Here is a 22,399-nt window from a genome sequence, read left to right as displayed (position 1 = left end):
CCCAACATGTAACTGTAAGCAGAAGCTGGAGATATCAGTAATATATAAATGTCTCTGTGTGTAGAACTACAACTCCCAGCATGTCACCGCTGGCACCTGGATGCGTCTGCCCCCACAGTTCACCCCCAAATCTCTATCAACGGATGAGGGGGCGGAGCCTGAGTGTGATTGCATCATCGTGACTGTGGTGATGATGTCATGCGTGGTGTGTTGAGGGATGGGCGGGATGAGAGCGGGTGGGGGCACCCATGTCACCCTCAGCCAGATTCGGCTTATGGAAAGCCGGTCCTGTAATCCTGAGAGGGGAAATGAATCCCCCTGCACATCTGCATATACTGAGGTATTGGGGTTAGGATTAGGCAGGTGACCCCCGGGTCATGCCCCTCCCCTCCCTCCATCTGTCATATTCCCTGAATGATTGACATCCCTCTGCCTCCCTCTGGTGGTGGGGGTGGGGGATGCCTCATCCTGCCCCCCCCCCCCTCGCTCTTTGATACAATGTTGTCATGTTTTATAAATATCTCTCCTGGCTGCTCGGTGTATCCGTCTCCCTCCTCCTCCGCACACTCCAGTCCTGCTCCCAGGAGCTTGCACTCTAGAGGCGGCGTCTCCCTCCTCCTCCTCCTCGGTACACTCCAGTCCTGCTCCCAGGAGCTTGCACTCTAGAGGCGTTTATGTGCTGGCGTCTCCTCCTCCTCCTTGGTACACTCCAGTCCTGCTCCCAGGAGCTTGCACTCTAGAGGCGTTGCTGTGCTGGCGTCTCCTCCTCGCTACACTCCAGTCCTGCTCCCAGGAGCTTGCACTCTAGAGGCGTTGATGTGGTGGCGTCTCCTCCTCCTCCTTGGTACACTCCAGTCCTGCTCCCAGGAGCTTGCACTCTAGAGGCGTTGCTGTGCTGGCGTCTCCTCCTCCTCCTCCTCGGTACACTCCAGTCCTGCTCCCAGGAGCTTGCACTCTAGAGGCGTTGCTGTGCTGGCGTCTCCTCCTCCTCCTTGGTACACTCCAGTCCTGCTCCCAGGAGCTTGCACTCTAGAGGCGTTGATGTGCTGGCGTCTCCTCCTCCTCCTTGGTACACTCCAGTCCTGCTCCCAGGAGCTTGCACTCTAGAGGCGTTGCTGTGCTGGCGTCTCCTCCTCGCTACACTCCAGTCCTGCTCCCAGGAGCTTGCACTCTAGAGGCGTTGATGTGCTGGCGTCTCCTCCTCCTCCTCGGTACACTCCAGTCCTGCTCCCAGGAGCTTGCACTCTAGAGGCGTTGATGTGCTGGCGTCTCCTCCTCCTCCTCGGTACACTCCAGTCCTGCTCCCAGGAGCTTGCACTCTAGAGGCGTTGATGTGGTGGCGTCTCCTCCTCCTCCTCGGTACACTCCAGTCCTGCTCCCAGGAGCTTGCACTCTAGAGGCGTTGCTGTGCTGGGCCTGTCTCCGCCCTGTTGCTGCCCTCCTCCCTCTCTCCTCGGCTGCTGCCTGCTTCCCCCTCGGGGTGTGTGTGCGAGCGTGAGTGTGTGTGTGCCAGCGTGCGATGTAACGACACACAGATGCTTCTGTCTCCATGGCAGCACCAACTAGAAGGTAAGTGTCCATCGCTCTCCCCAGGACCCCGCAACCTTCCATCTCATCCAGTAATCCGGGCGCTATCCCTGATAATGACCCCCGGCATCTGCCCGTCCATCCCCCCAATCATCTCATTGTGTCTCCTCATTATTCCGGATCACTTGTCCTCGGCTCCTTTCATCGCTGCCGTTTCATCTCTTTATTCCCTGATTCTCCCTAATCTCAGGATTCTCGGTTTTTACCTAATTCCACCTATAATTGATGTTCGGCCGCCATTCCCTCTGATTTCTCCATCGCTCCTTTCTTTTCGGATCCTGGTTTCTGTTTTCCTATAATTCCAGGTTCCTGTTATTCCCCATCATTTCCCAAAATTCCATAAAATCCCAATATATAATCCTATTCACTGCTCCTGACGGATACATCCCAAAATCCACATCCTCCCAGCATCCTCATTGATCCGTGTTTCCGCATCTTTATCCCGCTATCCCATAATATTCCGGCTGTACATGATAAACCTGTTCTGTTACTTGTTGCATTTGTAAATTTACCCTATAAAGACATTTTACCTTATATAAAGAGTTACCCTGTGTAACCCCATATACAACATGCACCTGCCCCCATTGTACCCCCTATACCCCTATTGTATATAACTGCTATATACCCTCTGTACCTTCCCTCTGTCATCCTATAATAACCCTAAATAGCCTCTGCCCTGCAGCTTTACCCCACAATATTATCTGCTACATATGGCCCCTATATATATATATACAGTATATATCCTTCTACCATCCCACAAGTCACCCTACAATATATGACCTCTGCCATCCGAAGATAAGCCCGCAATATATATCTGCCCTATAACCTGTGACCCTATAATAAATAAGTCCCATTGCATGTGACCTCTGTCGTCCTATAATAACCCTGCACTATAACCTGTGACCCTACTGTGACCCTAAACATTCAAGGTATGACCTCTGGGACCCTACAATATATAACTACTATACATGACCTCCTATAATACCCCCTGTGACCCTACAGAATACATGTCCCAGTAACCACTAACCATCTGTCATGTTCTCAGGTAGGTCGTTCCCAGCGCGGCAGTAAGTCACCTGATTATACCTGAGAATGACATAACTGCATATGATGATGTATTGTAATCCCATATCACCAGCTCCCGGCTAATCCTACTATTACACTGCAGCAGGATGATGTGTGTGTATGATGTGTGTATGATGTGTGTATGATGTGTGTATGATGTGTGTATGATGGTGTGTGTGTATGATGGTGGGTGTGTGTGTATGATGGTGGGTGTGTGTATGATGGTGTGTGTGTATGATGGTGTGTGTGTGTATGATGGGTGTGTGTATGATGGGTGTGTGTATGATGGTGTGTGTGTATGATGCTGTGTGTGTATGATGCTGTGTGTGTATGATGTGTGTCTGTGTGATGGTGTGTGTGTATGATGGTATGTGTGTATGATGGTATGTGTGTATGATGGTGTGTATGATGCTGTGTGTGTGTATGATGTGTGTGTGTGTGTATGATGGTGTGTGTGTATGATGGTGTGTGTGTATGATGGTATGTGTGTATGATGGGATCTGTGTATGATGGCGTGTGTGTGTGTATGATGTGTGTATGATGGCGTGTGTGTGTGTATGATGTGTGTATGATGTGTGTATGATGTGTGTATGATGTGTGTATGATGTGTGTATGATGGTGTGTGTGTATGATGGTGGGTGTGTGTGTATGATGGTGGGTGTGTGTATGATGGTGTGTGTGTATGATGGTGTGTGTGTGTATGATGGGTGTGTGTATGATGGGTGTGTGTATGATGGTGTGTGTGTATGATGCTGTGTGTGTATGATGCTGTGTGTGTATGATGTGTGTCTGTGTGATGGTGTGTGTGTATGATGGTATGTGTGTATGATGGTATGTGTGTATGATGGTGTGTATGATGCTGTGTGTGTGTATGATGTGTGTGTGTGTGTATGATGGTGTGTGTGTATGATGGTGTGTGTGTATGATGGTATGTGTGTATGATGGGATCTGTGTATGATGGCGTGTGTGTGTGTATGATGTGTGTATGATGGCGTGTGTGTGTGTATGATGTGTGTATGATGTGTGTATGATGGTGTGTGTGTGTATGATGGTGTGTGTATGTATGATGGTGTGTGTATGTATGATGGTGTGTGTGTGTGTGTGTGTGTGTGTGTGTATGATGGTGTGTGTGTATGATGGTGTGTGTGTGTATGATGGTGTGTGTGTATGATGGTGTGTGTGTATGATGGTGTGTGTGTATGATGGTGTGTGTGTATGATGGTGTGTGTGTATGATGGTGTGTGTGTGTATGATGGTGTGTGTGTATGATGGTGTGTGTGTATGATGGTGTGTGTGTGTGTATGATGGTGTGTGTGTGTGTGTATGATGGTGTGTGTGTGTGTATGATGGTGTGTGTGTGTGTATGATGGTGTGTGTGTGTATGATGGTGTGTGTATGTATGATGGTGTGTGTATGTATGATGGTATGTGTGTGTATGATGGTGTGTGTGTATGATGTTGTGTGTGTATGATGGTGTGTGTATGTATGATGGTGTGTGTATGTATGATGGTGTGTGTGTGTGTGTATGATGGTGTGTGTGTGTATGATGGTGTGTGTGTGTATGATGGTGTGTGTATGTATGATGGTGTGTGTATGTATGATGGTGTGTGTGTATGTATGATGGTGTGTGTGTGTGTATGATGGTGTGTGTGTGTGTATGATGGTGTGTGTGTGTGTATGATGGTGTGTGTGTGTATGATGGTGTGTGTGTGTATGATGGTGTGTGTATGTATGATGGTGTGTGTGTGTATGATGGTGTGTGTGTGTATGATGGTGTGTGTGTGTATGATGGTGTGTGTGTATGATGGTGTGTGTGTATGATGTGTGTGTACGATGGTGTGTGTGTATGATGGTGTGTATGATGGTGTGTATGATGGTGTGTATGATGGTGTGTATGATGGTGTGTGTATGATGGTGTGTGTGTATGATGGTGTGTGTATGATGGTGTGTGTGTATGATGGTGTGTGTGTATGATGGTGTGTGTGTATGATGTGTGTATGTTGTGTGTATGATGGTGTGTGTATGATGGTGTGTGTATGATGGTGTGTGTATGATGGTATGTGTGTGTATGATGGTATGTGTGTGTATGATGGTATGTGTGTGTATGATGGTGTGTGTATGATGGTGTGTGTGTATGATGGTGTGTGTATGATGGTGTGTGTATGTATGATGGTGTGTGTATGTATGATGGTGTGTGTATGTATGATGGTGTGTGTATGTATGATGGTGTGTGTGTATGATGGTGTATGTATGATGGTGTGTGTATGTATGATGGTGTGTGTATGTATGATGGTGTGTGTATGTATGATGGTGTGTGTGTGTGTGTGTGTGTATGATGGTGTGTGTGTGTATGATGGTGTGTGTGTGTATGATGGTGTGTGTGTGTATGATGGTATGTGTGTGTATGATGGTGTGTGTATGATGGTGTGTGTGTATGATGGTGTGTGTGTATGATGGTGTGTGTATGATGGTGTGTGTATGATGGTGTGTGTGTATGATGGTGTGTGTGTATGATGGTGTGTGTGTATGATGGTGTGTGTATGATGGTGTGTGTGTATGATGGTGTGTATGATGGTGTGTGTATGATGGTGTGTGTATGATGGTGTGTGTGTGTATGATGGTGTGTGTGTGTATGATGGTGTGTGTGTATGATGGTGTGTGTGTATGATGGTGTGTGTGTATGATGGTGTGTATGTGTGTATGATGGTGTGTGTGTATGATATGTGTATGTGTGTATGATGGTGTGTGTGTATGATGGTGTATGTGTGTATGATGGTGTGTGTGTGTATGATGGTATGTGTGTGTATGATGGTGTGTGTGTATGATGGTGTGTGTGTATGATGGTGTGTGTGTGTATGATGGTGTGTGTGTGTATGATGGTGTGTGTGTGTGTATGATGGTGTGTGTGTGTATGATGGTGTGTGTGTGTATGATGGTGTGTGTATGTATGATGGTGTGTGTGTGTATGATGGTGTGTGTGTGTATGATGGTGTGTGTGTGTATGATGGTGTGTGTGTATGATGGTGTGTGTGTATGATGTGTGTGTACGATGGTGTGTGTGTGTATGATGGTGTGTATGATGGTGTGTATGATGGTGTGTATGATGTGTGTATGATGGTGTGTGTATGATGGTGTGTGTATGATGGTGTGTGTGTATGATGGTGTGTGTATGATGGTGTGTGTGTATGATGGTGTGTGTGTATGATGTGTGTATGTTGTGTGTATGATGGTGTGTGTATGATGGTATGTGTGTGTATGATGCTGTGTGTGTATGATGGTATGTGTGTGTATCATGGTGTGTGTATGATGGTGTGTGTGTATGATGGTGTGTGTGTATGATGGTGTGTGTGTATGATGGTGTGTGTATGATGGTGTGTGTATGATGGTGTGTGTATGATGGTGTGTGTGTATGATGGTGTGTGTGTATGATGGTGTGTGTATGATGGTGTGTGTATGATGGTGTGTGTGTATGATGGTGTGTGTGTATGATGGTGTGTGTATGATGGTGTGTGTGTGTATGATGGTGTGTGTGTATGATGGTGTGTGTGTATGATGGTGTGTGTGTATGATGGTGTGTGTGTATGATGTGTGTATGTGTGTATGATGGTGTGTGTGTATGATATGTGTATGTGTGTATGATGGTGTATGTGTGTATGATGGTGTGTGTGTGTATGATGGTATGTGTGTGTATGATGGTGTGTGTGTATGATGGTGTGTGTGTATGATGGTGTGTGTGTATGATGGTGTGTGTGTATGATGGTGTGTGTGTATGATGGTGTATGTGTGTATGATGGTGTGTGTGTGTATGATGGTATGTGTGTGTATGATGGTGTGTGTGTGTATGATGGTGTGTGTGTATGATGTGTGTATGAAGTGTGTTTTATGGTGTGTGTGTGTATGATGGTGTGTGTGTGTATGATGGTATGTGTGTGTACGATGGTGTGTGTGTGTACGATGGTGTGTGTGTGTATGATGGTGTGTGTGTATGATGTGTGTTTGATGGTGTGTATGATGTGTGTATGATGGGGTGTGTGTATGATGTGTGTATGATGGGGTGTGTGTATGATGTGTGTATGATGTGTGTACGATGGGGTGTGTGTATGATTGGATGTGTGTATGATGTATAACTCTACAACCTGTAACCGCTTCCTCCAGACCCTTCATGTAACGCTTCACTCCCTATAACACTACAACCTGCACCCTCAGTCACTCCCTATAACACTACACCCTGCACCCTCAGTCACTCCCTATAACACTACACCCTGCACCCTCAGTCACTCCCTATAACACTACCACCTGCACCCTCAGTCACTCCCTATAACACTACAACCTGCACCCTCAGTCACTCCCTATAACACTACACCCTGCACCCTCAGTCACTCCCTATAACACTACCACCTGCACCCTCAGTCACTCCCTATAACACTACACCCTGCACCCTCAGTCACTCCCTATAACACTACCACCTGCACCCTCAGTCACTCCCTATAACTCTACCACCTGCACCCTCAGTCACTCCCTATAACTCTACCACCTGCACCCTCAGTCACTCCCTATAACACTACCACCTGCACCCTAAGTCACTCCCTATAACACTACCACCTGCACCCTCAGTCACTCCCTATAACACTACCACCTGCACCCTCAGTCACTCCCTATAACTCTACCACCTGCACCCTCAGTCACTCCCTATAACTCTACCACCTGCACCCTCAGTCACTCCCTATAACTCTACAACCTGCACCCTCAGTCACTCCCTATAACTCTACAACCTGCACCCTCAGTCACTTCCTATAACTCTACCACCTGCACCCTCTGTCACTCCCTATAACTCTACCACCTGCACCCTCAGTCACTCCCTATAACTCTACCACCTGCACCCTCAGTCACTCCCTATAACTCTACCACCTGCACCCTCAGTCACTCCCTATAACTCTACCACCTGCACCCTCAGTCACTCCCTATAACTCTACCACCTGCACCCTCAGTCACTCCCTATAACTCTACCACCTGCACCCTCAGTCACTCCCTATAACTCTACAACCTGCACCCTCAGTCACTCCCTATAACTCTACAACCTGCACCCTCAGTCACTTCCTATAACTCTACCACCTGCACCCTCTGTCACTCCCTATAACTCTACCACCTGCACCCTCAGTCACTCCCTATAACACTACCACCTGCACCCTCAGTCACTCCCTATAACTCTACCACCTGCACCCTCAGTCACTTCCTATAACTCTACCACCTGCACCCTCAGTCACTCCCTATAACACTACCACCTGCACCCTCAGTCACTCCCTATAACTCTACCACCTGCACCCTCAGTCACTCCCTATAACACTACCACCTGCACCCTCAGTCACTCCCTATAACTCTACCACCTGCACCCTCAGTCACTTCCTATAACTCTACCACCTGCACCCTCAGTCACTCCCTATAACACTACCACCTGCACCCTCAGTCACTCCCTATAACTCTACCACCTGCACCCTCAGTCACTCCCTATAACACTACCACCTGCACCCTCAGTCACTCCCTATAACTCTACCACCTGCACCCTCAGTCTCTTTTGACCACTTCAGCATTGTCCTTCCTGCCCATAATTCACAGTCTCTGGGACGGATCGTGTCATGAATATTAATTCATCCTCAGAGACGTCTCATACACTGGGGGATTGTAGGTGAAACAACCCAAAAATGTCTCATCATCCCACATTCACTGACAACCAAAACCCACCAAAAGTTTCTACATCATTCTGCCATGGGGGCGTGTCCTCACACTGCTGCTCTCTGTGCTCTCTGCAATGAGTTGCTCCACAATCCCTCCTCCATTCTTGGAGTAAAATCTGGTTTAATCGTAGATAGTGAAGTCACTCAGTGAAAGACTGTGGAACAGTTTCTTGCAGAGAGCACAGAGCACAGCAGTGTGAGGTCTGATTACACATCTCTCCAGGGACAATACATAACACTGGCTGCAGAGAGCACAGAGCACAGCAGTGTGAGGTCTGATTACACATCTCTCCAGGGACAATACATAACATTGGCTGCAGAGAGCACAGAGCACAGCAGTGTGAGGTCTGATTACACATCTCTCCAGGGACAATACATAACACTGGCTGCAGAGAGCACAGAGCACAGCAGTGTGAGGTCTGATTACACATCTCTCCAGGGACAATACATAACACTGGCTGCAGAGAGCACAGAGCACAGCAGTGTGAGGTCTGATTACACATCCCTCCAGGGACAGTACATAACACTGGCTGCAGAGAGCACAGAGCACAGCAGTGTGAGGTCTGATTACACATCTCTCCAGGGACAGTACATAACACTGGCTGCAGAGAGCAGAGAGCACAGAGCACAGCAGTGTGAGGTATGATTACACATCTCTCCAGGGACAATACATAACACTGTCTGCAGAGAGCACAGAGCACAGCAGTGTGAGGTCTGATTACACATCTCTCCAGGGACAATACAAAACACTGGCTGCAGAGAGCACAGAGCACAGCAGTGTGAGGTCTGATTACACATCTCTCCAGGGACAATACAAAACACTGGCTGCAGAGAGCACAGAGCACAGCAGTGTGAGGTCTGATTACACATCTCTCTGGGGCAATACATAACACTGGCTGCAGAGAGCACAGAGCACAGCAGTGTGAGGTCTGATTACACTTCTCTCCAGGGACAGTACATAACACTGGCTGCAGAGAGCACAGAGCACAGCAGTGTGAGGTCTGATTACACATCCCTCCAGGGATAGTACATAACACTGGCTGCAGAGAGCACAGAGCACAGCAGTGTGAGGTCTGATTACACATCTCTCCAGGGACAATACATAACACTGGCTGCAGAGAGACCAGAGCACAGCAGTGTGAGGTCTGATTACACATCTCTCCAGGGACAATACATAACACTGGCTGCAGAGAGCACAGAGCACAGCAGTGTGAGGTCTGATTACACATCCCTCCAGGGACAGTACATAACACTGGCTGCAGAGAGCACAGAGCACAGCAGTGTGAGGTCTGATTACACATCTCTCAAGGGACAGTACATAACACTGGCTGCAGAGAGCAGAGAGCACAGAGCACAGCAGTGTGAGGTCTGATTACACATCTCTCCAGGGACAATACATAACACTGGCTGCAGAGAGCACAGAGCACAGCAGTGTGAGGTCTGATTACACATCCCTCCAGGGACAGTACATAACACTGGCTGCAGAGAGCACAGAGCACAGCAGTGTGAGGTCTGATTACACATCTCTCCAGGGACAATACATAACACTGGCTGCAGAGAGCACAGAGCACAGCAGCGTGAGGTCTGATTACACATCTCTCCAGGGACAATACATAACACTGGCTGCAGAGAGCACAGAGCACAGCAGTGTGAGGTCTGATTACACATCTCTCCAGGGACAATACATAACACTGGCTGCAGAGAGCACAGAGCACAGCAGTGTGAGGTCTGATTACACATCTCTCTGGGGCAATACATAACACTGGCTGCAGAGAGCACAGAGCACAGCAGTGTGAGGTCTGATTACACATCCCTCCAGGGATAGTACATAACACTGGCTGCAGAGAGCACAGAGCACAGCAGTGTGAGGTCTGATTACACATCTCTCCAGGGACAATACATAACACTGGCTGCAGAGAGCACAGAGCACAGCAGTGTGAAGTCTGATTACACATCCCTCCAGGGACAGTACATAACACTGGCTGCAGAGAGCACAGAGCACAGCAGTGTGAGGTCTGATTACACATCTCTCCAGGGACAGTACATAACACTGGCTGCAGAGAGCAGAGAGCACAGAGCACAGCAGTGTGAGGTATGATTACACATCTCTCCAGGGACAATACATAACACTGTCTGCAGAGAGCACAGAGCACAGCAGTGTGAGGTCTGATTACACATCTCTCCAGGGACAATACAAAACACTGGCTGCAGAGAGCACAGAGCACAGCAGTGTGAGGTCTGATTACACATCTCTCCAGGGACAATACAAAACACTGGCTGCAGAGAGCACAGAGCACAGCAGTGTGAGGTCTGATTACACATCCCTCCAGGGATAGTACATAACACTGGCTGCAGAGAGCACAGAGCACAGCAGTGTGAGGTCTGATTACACATCTCTCCAGGGACAGTACATAACACTGGCTGCAGAGAGCAGAGAGCACAGAGCACAGCAGTGTGAGGTCTGATTACACATCTCTCCAGGGACAATACATAACACTGGCTGCAGAGAGCACAGAGCACAGCAGTGTGAGGTCTGATTACACATCTCTCCAGGGACAATACATAACACTGGCTGCAGAGAGCACAGAGCACAGCAGTGTGAGGTCTGATTACACATCTCTCCAGGGACAATACATAACATTGGCTGCAGAGAGCACAGAGCACAGCAGTGTGAGGTCTGATTACACATCTCTCCAGGGACAATACATAACACTGGCTGCAGAGAGCACAGAGCACAGCAGTGTGAGGTCTGATTACACATCTCTCCAGGGACAATACATAACACTGGCTGCAGAGAGCACAGAGCACAGCAGTGTGAGGTCTGATTACACATCCCTCCAGGGACAGTACATAACACTGGCTGCAGAGAGCACAGAGCACAGCAGTGTGAGGTCTGATTACACATCTCTCCAGGGACAGTACATAACACTGGCTGCAGAGAGCAGAGAGCACAGAGCACAGCAGTGTGAGGTATGATTACACATCTCTCCAGGGACAATACATAACACTGTCTGCAGAGAGCACAGAGCACAGCAGTGTGAGGTCTGATTACACATCTCTCCAGGGACAATACAAAACACTGGCTGCAGAGAGCACAGAGCACAGCAGTGTGAGGTCTGATTACACATCTCTCCAGGGACAATACAAAACACTGGCTGCAGAGAGCACAGAGCACAGCAGTGTGAGGTCTGATTACACATCTCTCTGGGGCAATACATAACACTGGCTGCAGAGAGCACAGAGCACAGCAGTGTGAGGTCTGATTACACTTCTCTCCAGGGACAGTACATAACACTGGCTGCAGAGAGCACAGAGCACAGCAGTGTGAGGTCTGATTACACATCCCTCCAGGGATAGTACATAACACTGGCTGCAGAGAGCACAGAGCACAGCAGTGTGAGGTCTGATTACACATCTCTCCAGGGACAATACATAACACTGGCTGCAGAGAGACCAGAGCACAGCAGTGTGAGGTCTGATTACACATCTCTCCAGGGACAATACATAACACTGGCTGCAGAGAGCACAGAGCACAGCAGTGTGAGGTCTGATTACACATCCCTCCAGGGACAGTACATAACACTGGCTGCAGAGAGCACAGAGCACAGCAGTGTGAGGTCTGATTACACATCTCTCCAGGGACAGTACATAACACTGGCTGCAGAGAGCAGAGAGCACAGAGCACAGCAGTGTGAGGTCTGATTACACATCTCTCCAGGGACAATACATAACACTGGCTGCAGAGAGCACAGAGCACAGCAGTGTGAGGTCTGATTACACATCCCTCCAGGGACAGTACATAACACTGGCTGCAGAGAGCACAGAGCACAGCAGTGTGAGGTCTGATTACACATCTCTCCAGGGACAATACATAACACTGGCTGCAGAGAGCACAGAGCACAGCAGCGTGAGGTCTGATTACACATCTCTCCAGGGACAATACATAACACTGGCTGCAGAGAGCACAGAGCACAGCAGTGTGAGGTCTGATTACACATCTCTCCAGGGACAATACATAACACTGGCTGCAGAGAGCACAGAGCACAGCAGTGTGAGGTCTGATTACACATCTCTCTGGGGCAATACATAACACTGGCTGCAGAGAGCACAGAGCACAGCAGTGTGAGGTCTGATTACACATCCCTCCAGGGATAGTACATAACACTGGCTGCAGAGAGCACAGAGCACAGCAGTGTGAGGTCTGATTACACATCTCTCCAGGGACAATACATAACACTGGCTGCAGAGAGCACAGAGCACAGCAGTGTGAAGTCTGATTACACATCCCTCCAGGGACAGTACATAACACTGGCTGCAGAGAGCACAGAGCACAGCAGTGTGAGGTCTGATTACACATCTCTCCAGGGACAGTACATAACACTGGCTGCAGAGAGCAGAGAGCACAGAGCACAGCAGTGTGAGGTATGATTACACATCTCTCCAGGGACAATACATAACACTGTCTGCAGAGAGCACAGAGCACAGCAGTGTGAGGTCTGATTACACATCTCTCCAGGGACAATACAAAACACTGGCTGCAGAGAGCACAGAGCACAGCAGTGTGAGGTCTGATTACACATCTCTCCAGGGACAATACAAAACACTGGCTGCAGAGAGCACAGAGCACAGCAGTGTGAGGTCTGATTACACATCCCTCCAGGGATAGTACATAACACTGGCTGCAGAGAGCACAGAGCACAGCAGTGTGAGGTCTGATTACACATCTCTCCAGGGACAGTACATAACACTGGCTGCAGAGAGCAGAGAGCACAGAGCACAGCAGTGTGAGGTATGATTACACATCTCTCCAGGGACAATACATAACACTGTCTGCAGAGAGCACAGAGCACAGCAGTGTGAGGTCTGATTACACATCTCTCCAGGGACAGTACATAACACTGGCTGCAGAGAGCAGAGAGCACAGAGCACAGCAGTGTGAGGTATGATTACACATCTCTCCAGGGACAATACATAACACTGTCTGCAGAGAGCACAGAGCACAGCAGTGTGAGGTCTGATTACACATCTCTCCAGGGACAATACAAAACACTGGCTGCAGAGAGCACAGAGCACAGCAGTGTGAGGTCTGATTACACATCTCTCCAGGGACAATACATAACACTGGCTGCAGAGAGCACAGAGCACAGCAGTGTGAGGTCTGATTACACATCTCTCCAGGGACAGTACATAACACTGGCTGCAGAGAGCACAGAGCACAGCAGTGTGAGGTCTGATTACACATCTCTCCAGGGACAATACATAACACTGGCTGCAGAGAGCACAGAGCACAGCAGTGTGAGGTCTGATTACACATCTCTCCAGGGACAGTACATAACACTGGCTGCAGAGAGCACAGAGCACAGCAGTGTGAGGTCTGATTACACATCTCTCTGGGGCAATACATAACACTGGCTGCAGAGAGCACAGAGCACAGCAGTGTGAGGTCTGATTACACATCCCTCCAGGGATAGTACATAACACTGGCTGCAGAGAGCACAGAGCACAGCAGTGTGAGGTCTGATTACACATCTCTCCAGGGACAATACATAACACTGGCTGCAGAGAGCACAGAGCACAGCAGTGTGAGGTCTGATTACACATCTCTCCAGGGACAATACATAACACTGGCTGCAGAGAGCACAGAGCACAGCAGTGTGAGGTATGATTACACATCTCTCCAGGGACAATACATAACACTGGCTGCAGAGAGCACAGAGCACAGCAGTGTGAGGTCTGATTACACATCCCTCCAGGGACAGTACATAACACTGGCTGCAGAGAGCACAGAGCACAGCAGTGTGAGGTCTGATTACACATCTCTCCAGGGACAGTACATAACACTGGCTGCAGAGAGCAGAGAGCACAGAGCACAGCAGTGTGAGGTATGATTACACATCTCTCCAGGGACATTACATAACACTGTCTGCAGAGAGCACAGAGCACAGCAGTGTGAGGTCTGATTACACATCTCTCTGGGGCAATACATAACACTGGCTGCAGAGAGCAGAGAGCACAGCAGTGTGAGGTCTGATTACACATCCCTCCAGGGACAATACATAACACTGGCTGCAGAGAGCACAGAGCACAGCAGTGTGAGGTATGATAACACATCTCTCCAGGGACAATACATAACACTGGCTGCACAGAGCACAGCAGTGTGAGGTATGATTACACATCTCTCCAGGGACAATACATAACACTGGCTGCCGAGAGCACAGAGCACAGCAGTGTGAGGTCTGATTACACATCTCTCCAGGGACAATACATAACACTGGCTGCAGAGAGCACAGAGCACAGCAGTGTGAGGTCTGATTACACATCTCTCCAGGGACAATACATAACACTGGCTGCAGACAGCACAGAGCACAGCAGTGTGAGGTCTGATTACACATCTCTCCAGGGATAATACATAACACTGGCTGCAGAGAGCACAGAGCACAGCAGTGTGAGGTCTGATTACACATCTCTCCAGGGACAATACATAACACTTCCTGCAGACAGCACAGAGCACAGCAGTGTGAGGTCTGATTACACATCTCTCCAGGGACAATACATAACACTGGCTGCAGAGACCACAGAGCACAGCAGTGTGAGGTCTGATTACACATCTCTCCAGGGACAGTACATAACACTGGCTGCAGAGAGCACAGAGCACAGCAGTGTGAGGTCTGATTACACATCTCTCCAGGGACAATACATAACACTGGCTGCAGAGAGCACAGAGCACAGCAGTGTGAGGTCTGATTACACATCTCTCCAGAGACAATACATAACACTGGCTGCAGAGAGCACAGAGCACAGCAGTGTGAGGTATGATTACACATCTCTCTGGGGCAATACATAACACTGGCTGCAGAGAGCACAGAGCACAGCAGTGTGAGGTCTAATTACACATCTCTCCAGGGACAGTACATAACACTGGCTGCAGAGAGCAGAGAGCACAGAGCACAGCAGTGTGAGGTCTGATTACACATCTCTCCAGGGACAGTACATAACACTGGCTGCAGAGAGCACAGAGCACAGCAGTGTGAGGTATGATTACACATCTCTCTGGGGCAATGCATAACACTGGCTGCAGAGAGCACAGAGCACAGCAGTGTGAGGTCTGATTACACATCTCTCCGGGGCAATACATAACACTGGATGCAGAGAGCACAGAGCACAGCAGTGTGAGGTCTAATTACACATCTCTCCAGGGACAATACATAACACTGGCTGCACAGAGCACAGCAGTGTGAGGTCTGATTACACATCTCTCCAGGGACAATACATAACACTGGCTGCAGAGAGCACAGAGCACAGCAGTGTGAGGTCTGATTACACATCTCTCCAGGGATAATACATAACACTGGCTGCAGAGAGCACAGAGCACAGCAGTGTGAGGTCTGATTACACATCTCTCCAGGGACAATACATAACACTGGCTGCACAGAGCACAGCAGTGTGAGTTATGATTACACATCTCTCCAGGGACAATACATAACACTGGCTGCAGAGAGCACAGAGCACAGCAGTGTGAGGTCTGATTACACATCTCTCCAGGGACAGTACATAACACTGGCTGCAGAGAGCACAGAGCACAGCAGTGTGAGGTATGATTACACATCTCTCCAGGGACAATACATAACACTGGCTGCAGAGAGCACAGAGCACAGCAGTGTGAGGTCTGATTACACATCTCTCCAGGGACAGTACATAACACTGGCTGCAGGGAGCACAGAGCACAGCAGTGTGAGGTATGATTACACATCTCTCCAGGGACAGTACATAACACTGACTGCAGAGAGCACAGAGCACAGCAGTGTGAGGTCTGATTACACATCTCTCCAGGGATAATACATAACACAGGCTGCAGAGAGCACAGAGCACAGCAGTGTGAGGTCTGATTACACATCTCTCCAGGGACAATACATAACACAGGCTGCAGAGAGCACAGAGCACAGCAGTGTGAGGTCTGATTACACATCTCTCCAGGGACAATACATAACACTGGCTGCCGAGAGCACAGAGCACAGCAGTGTGAGGTCTGATTACACATCTCTCCAGGGACAGTACATGACACTGGCTGCAGAGAGCACAGAGCACAGCAGTGTGAGGTCTGATTACACATCTCTCCAGGGACAATACATAACACTGGCTGCAGAGAGTACAGAGCACAGCAGTGTGAGGTCTGATTACACATCTCTCCAGGGACAGTACATAACACTGGCTGCAGGGAGCACAGAGCACAACAGTGTGAGGTCTGATTATACATCTCTCCAGGGACAATACATAACACTGGCTGCAGAGAGCACAGAGCACAGCAGTGTGAGGTCTGATTACACATCTCTCCAGGGACAATACATAACACTGGCTGCAGAGAGCACAGAGCACAGCAGTGTGAGGTCTGATTACACATCTCTCCAGGGACAGTACATAACACTGGCTGCAGAGAGCACAGAGCACAGCAGTGTGAGGTCTGATTACACATCTCTCCAGGGAAATTACATAACACTGGCTGCAGAGAGCACAGAGCACAGCAGTGTGAGGTCTGATTACACATCTCTCCAGGGACAATACATAACACTGGCTGCAGGGAGCACAGAGCACAGCAGTGTGAGGTCTGATTACACATCTCTCCAGGGACAATACATAACACTGGCTGCTCAGAGCACAGCAGTGTGAGGTCTGATTACACATCTCTCCAGGGACAATACATAACACTGGCTGCAGAGAGCACAGAGCACAGCAGTATGAGGAGATTATATGGAGGCTCCCGGGATGCTCAGCGATGATCATCCAACTCAGGGCCGGATTATAGGGGGGCTCCCGGTTTGCTCAGCGATGAACATCCAACTCAGGGCCGGATTATAGGGGGGCTCCCGGGGCGCTCAGCGATGATCATCCAACTCAGGGCCGGATTATAGGGGGGCTCCCGGGGCGCTCAGCGATGACCATGCAACTCAGGGCCGGATTATAGGGGGGCTCCCGGGGCGCTCAGCGATGACCATCCCACTCAGGGCCGGATTATAGGGGGGCTCCCGGGGCGCTCAGTGATGATCATCCAACTCAGGGCAGGATTATAGGGGGGCTCCCGGGGCGCTCAGCGATGATCATCCAACTCAGGGCAGGATTATTATACAGACTGCAGTCAGCGTTTTATAGAGTCTCTGGAGAGATGTGTTTTCAGACCACTGTGTATATAGTAAGTAGCAGCAGGACTGTGATATATGTTTTTATATTCCAGGATTGTAGCTTCTCCAAGTATCCTCACACTGCTGTGCTCTGTCCTCACACTGCTGTGCCCTGTCCTCACGCTGCTGTGCCCTGTCCTCACGCTGCTGTGCCCTGTCCTCACGCTGCTGTGCCCTGTCCTCACGCTGCTGTGCTCTATCCTCACGCTGCTGTGCCCTATCCTCACACTGCTGCGCCCTGTCCTCACGCTGCTGTGCCCTGTCCTCACGCTGCTGTGCCCTGTCCTCACGCTGCTGTGCCCTATCCTCACGCTGCTGTGCCCTATCCTCACGCTGCTGTGCCCTATCCTCACGCTGCTGCGCCCTGTCCTCACGCTGCTGTGCCCTGTCCCCACGCTGCTGTGCTCTGTCCTCACACTGCTGTGCCCTATCCTCACGCTGCTGTGCCCTATCCTCACGCTGCTGTGCCCTATCCTCACGCTGCTGTGCCCTATCCTCACGCTGCTGCGCCCTGTCCTCACGCTGCTGTGCCCTGTCCCCACGCTGCTGTGCTCTATCCTCACGCTGCTGTGCCCTGTCCTCACGCTGCTGTGCCCTGTCCTCACGCTGCTGTGCCCTGTCCTCACGCTGCTGTGCTCTGTCCTCACGCTGCTGTGCTCTGTCCTCGCGCTGCTGTGCCCTATTCCTCACGCTGCTGTGCCCTATCCTCACGCTGCTGTGCCCTATCCTCACACTGCTGTGCCCTGTCCTCACACTGCTGTGCTCTGTCCTCACACTGCTGTGCCCTATCCTCACACTGCTGTGCCCTGTCCTCACACTGCTGTGCCCTATCCTCACACTGCTGTGCCCTGTCCTCACACTGCTGTGCTCTGTCCTCACACTGCTGTGCCCTATCCTCACGCTGCTGTGCTCTGTCCTCACGCTGCAGTGCCCTATCCTCACGCTGCTGTGCCCTGTCCTCACACTGCTGTGCTCTGTCCTCACACTGCTGTGCCCTGTCCTCACACTGCTGTGCTCTGTCCTCACACTGCTGTGCTCTGTCCTCACACTGCTGTGCCCTGTCCTCACACTGCTGTGCCCTGTCCTCACACTGCTGTGCCCTATCCTCACGCTGCTGTGCCCTATCCTCACGCTGCTGTGCCCTATCCTCACACTGCTGTGCTCTGTCCTCACACTGCTGTGCTCTATCCTCACGCTGCTGTGCCCTATCCTCACGCTGCTGTGCCCTATCCTCACGCTGCTGTGCCCTATCCTCACGCTGCTGTGCTCTGTCCTCACGCTGCTGTGCCCTGTCCTCACGCTGCTGTGCCCTGTCCTCACGCTGCTGTGCCCTGTCCTCACACTGCTGTGCTCTGTCCTCACACTGCTGTGCTCTGTCCTCACACTGCTGTGCCCTATCCTCACACTGCTGTGCCCTATCCTCACGCTGCTGTGCCCTATCCTCACACTGCTGTGCTCTATCCTCACGCTGCTGTGCCCTGTCCTCACGCTGCTGTGCTCTGTCCTCACGCTGCTGTGCTCTATCCCCACGCTGCTGTGCCCTGTCCTCACGCTGCTGCGCTCTGTCCTCACGCTGCTGTGCCCTGTCCTCGCGCTGCTGCGCCCTGTCCTCACGCTGCTGTGCTCTATCCTCACGCTGCTGTGCTCTGTCCTCACGCTGCTGTGCTCTGTCCTCACGCTGCTGTGCTCTGTCCTCACGCTGCTGTGCTCTGTCCTCACACTGCTGTGCTCTGTCCTCACACTGCTGTGCTCTGTCCTCACACTGCTGTGCCCTGTCCTCACGCTGCAGTGCCCTATCCTCACGCTGCAGTGCCCTATCCTCACGCTGCTGTGCTCTATCCTCACGCTGCTGTGCTCTGTCCTCACGCTGCTGTGCTCTGTCCTCACGCTGCTGTGCCCTGTCCTCACGCTGCTGTGCTCTATCCTCACACTGCTGTGCTCTATCCTCACGCTGCTGTGCTCTGTCCTCACGCTGCTGTGCCCTGTCCTCACGCTGCTGCGCCCTGTCCTCACGCTGCTGTGCTCTATCCTCACGCTGCTGTGCCCTGTCCCCACGCTGCTGTGCCCTGTCCTCACACTGCTGTGCCCTGTCCTCACGCTGCAGTGCCCTATCCTCACGCTGCAGTGCCCTATCCTCACGCTGCTGTGCTCTATCCTCACGCTGCTGTGCTCTGTCCTCACGCTGCTGTGCTCTGTCCTCACGCTGCTGTGCCCTGTCCTCACGCTGCTGTGCTCTATCCTCACACTGCTGTGCTCTATCCTCACGCTGCTGTGCTCTGTCCTCACGCTGCTGTGCCCTGTCCTCACGCTGCTGCGCCCTGTCCTCACGCTGCTGTGCTCTATCCTCACGCTGCTGTGCCCTGTCCCCACGCTGCTGTGCCCTGTCCTCACGCTGCTGTGCCCTGTCCCCACGCTGCTGTGCCCTGTCCCCACGCTGCTGTGCTCTGTCCTCACGCTGCTGTGCCCTGTCCTCACGCTGCTGTGCTCTATCCTCACGCTGCTGTGCTCTGTCCTCACACTGCTGTGCCCTGTCCTCACACTGCTGTGCTCTGTCCTCACGCTGCTGTGCTCTATCCTCACGCTGCTGTGCTCTGTCCTCACACTGCTGTGCTCTGTCCTCACACTGCTGTGCCCTGTCCTCACACTGCTGTGCCCTGTCCTCACGCTGCAGTGCCCTATCCTCACGCTGCTGTGCTCTATCCTCACGCTGCTGTGCTCTGTCCTCACACTGCTGTGCTCTGTCCTCACGCTGCAGTGCCCTATCCTCACGCTGCTGTGCTCTATCCTCACGCTGCTGTGCTCTGTCCTCACACTGCTGTGCTCTGTCCTCACACTGCTGTGCTCTATCCTCACGCTGCTGTGCTCTATCCTCACGCTGCTGTGCTCTGTCCTCACACTGCTGTGCTCTGTCCTCACGCTGCTGTGCTCTATCCTCACGCTGCTGTGCTCTGTCCTCACGCTGCTGTGCCCTGTCCTCACACTGCTGTGCCCTGTCCTCACGCTGCTGTGCCCTATCCTCACACTGCTGTGCCCTATCCTCACGCTGCTGTGCTCTGTCCTCACGCTGCTGCGCCCTGTCCTCACGCTGCTGTGCCCTGTCCTCACGCTGCTGTGCCCTATCCTCACGCTGCTGTGCTCTGTCCTCACGCTGCTGTGCCCTGTCCCCACGCTGCTGCGCCCTGTCCTCACACTGCTGTGCCCTATCCTCACACTGCTGTGCCCTATCCTCACGCTGCTGTGCCCTGTCCTCACGCTGCTGTGCCCTGTCCTCACGCTGCTGTGCCCTGTCCTCACACTGCTGTGCTCTGTCCTCACACTGCTGTGCTCTGTCCTCACGCTGCTGTGCCCTGTCCTCACGCTGCTGTGCCCTGTCCTCACGCTGCTGTGCCCTATCCTCACGCTGCTGTGCCCTGTCCTCACACTGCTGTGCCCTGTCCTCACGCTGCTGTGCTCTGTCCTCACACTGCTGTGCTCTGTCCTCACGCTGCTGTGCCCTGTCCTCACGCTGCTGTGCTCTATCCTCACGCTGCTGTGCCCTGTCCTCACGCTGCTGTGCTCTGTCCTCACACTGCTGTGCTCTGTCCTCACGCTGCTGTGCCCTGTCCTCACGCTGCTGTGCTCTATCCTCACGCTGCTGTGCCCTGTCCTCACGCTGCTGTGCTCTGTCCTCACACTGCTGTGCCCTGTCCTCACGCTGCTGTGCCCTATCCTCACACTGCTGTGCTCTGTCCTCACGCTGCTGTGCCCTGTCCTCACGCTGCTGTGCCCTATCCTCACACTGCTGTGCCCTGTCCTCACGCTGCTGTGCTCTGTCCTCACACTGCTGTGCTCTGTCCTCACACTGCTGTGCTCTGTCCTCACACTGCTGTGCGCTATCCTCACACTGCTGTGTTTATAGTTGTCTGCATTGAGCTCCTACCCTCTGCCCTGAGTAAAGTTGTAGCATACATATAGCTTACTGTTGGGAAAGTATTGCGATAAACCTAAGAGCACAGCAGTGTGAGAACACACAGGAGAATACAATCGTAGAATATAAATCCATATTCCATAGTCCTGCAGCTGCTACAGACCACAGCAGTGTGAGGACCCCCCCCCCCCCCCCAATGCACTTGGAGAAGCCACAATCCTAGAATCTAAATCTATATTTCACAGTCCTGCTGTTACTAACAGTCCTGCATCTGCTTACACATCTCTCCAGGCACAATACACGCACTGCCTGCAGTCTCCACGGTGTCGCCTGATAAGACTCTAAGGTGTCAAACGTTTTGTCTACAGCTGAAAACTGACATATTTACAATACATGTTCATTACCTTATTGCAATTGTTTCTCCGCGCTCCTCCTGGCATTCTAGGTGCTAATTACAATCCATAGAGTGATAGAGGAGGTAACAAGAGATAGACTGAGGGGTCACAGAAGGCTGAGGGGTCACAGAAGACTGAGGGGTCACAGAAGACTGAGGGGTCACAGAAGACTGAGGGGTCACAGAAGACTGAGGGGTCACAGAAGGCTGAGGGGTCACAGAAGGCTGAGGGGTCACAGAAGACTGAGGGGTCACAGAAGACTGAGGGGTCACAGAAGACTGAGAGGTCACAGAAGACTGAGAGGTCACAGAAGACTGAGGGGTCACAGAAGACTGAGGGGTCACAGAAGGCTGAGGGGTCACAGAAGGCTGAGGGGTCACAGAAGACTGAGAGGTCACAGAAGACTGAGGGGTCACAGAAGGCTGAGGGGTCACAGAAGACTGAGGGGTGACAGAAGGCTGAGGGGTCACAGAAGACTGAGGGGTCACAGAAGGCTGAGGGGGTCACAGAAGGCTGAGGGGTCACAGAAGACTGAGGGGT

At 51.3% G+C, this 22,399-nt stretch overlaps 1 protein-coding gene across 2 annotated transcripts in view; it reads left to right on the top strand.

Moving 5' to 3' along the window:
* Positions 1–247: 247 nt before the first annotated feature.
* Positions 248–22,399, top strand: part of GPR162 (G protein-coupled receptor 162) — a 90,381-nt gene continuing 68,229 nt past the window's right edge. Inside the window, exon 1 of one of the 2 annotated variants that reach the window (XM_072129855.1) lies at positions 248–340. The gene's annotated coding sequence lies outside the window, so the exon portion shown is untranslated. Of the gene's footprint in view, positions 341–779; positions 1,570–22,399 lie in introns of those variants that run through there. The other variant, XM_072129854.1, reaches the window with a different exon arrangement.

This window comes from Engystomops pustulosus, chromosome 11 (genome assembly GCF_040894005.1).
Source record: "Engystomops pustulosus chromosome 11, aEngPut4.maternal, whole genome shotgun sequence".
NCBI lineage: Eukaryota > Metazoa > Chordata > Amphibia > Anura > Leptodactylidae > Engystomops > Engystomops pustulosus.
Note: the sequence above shows the minus strand (reverse complement) of the source record. Positions and strands in the feature narration are given on the sequence as shown.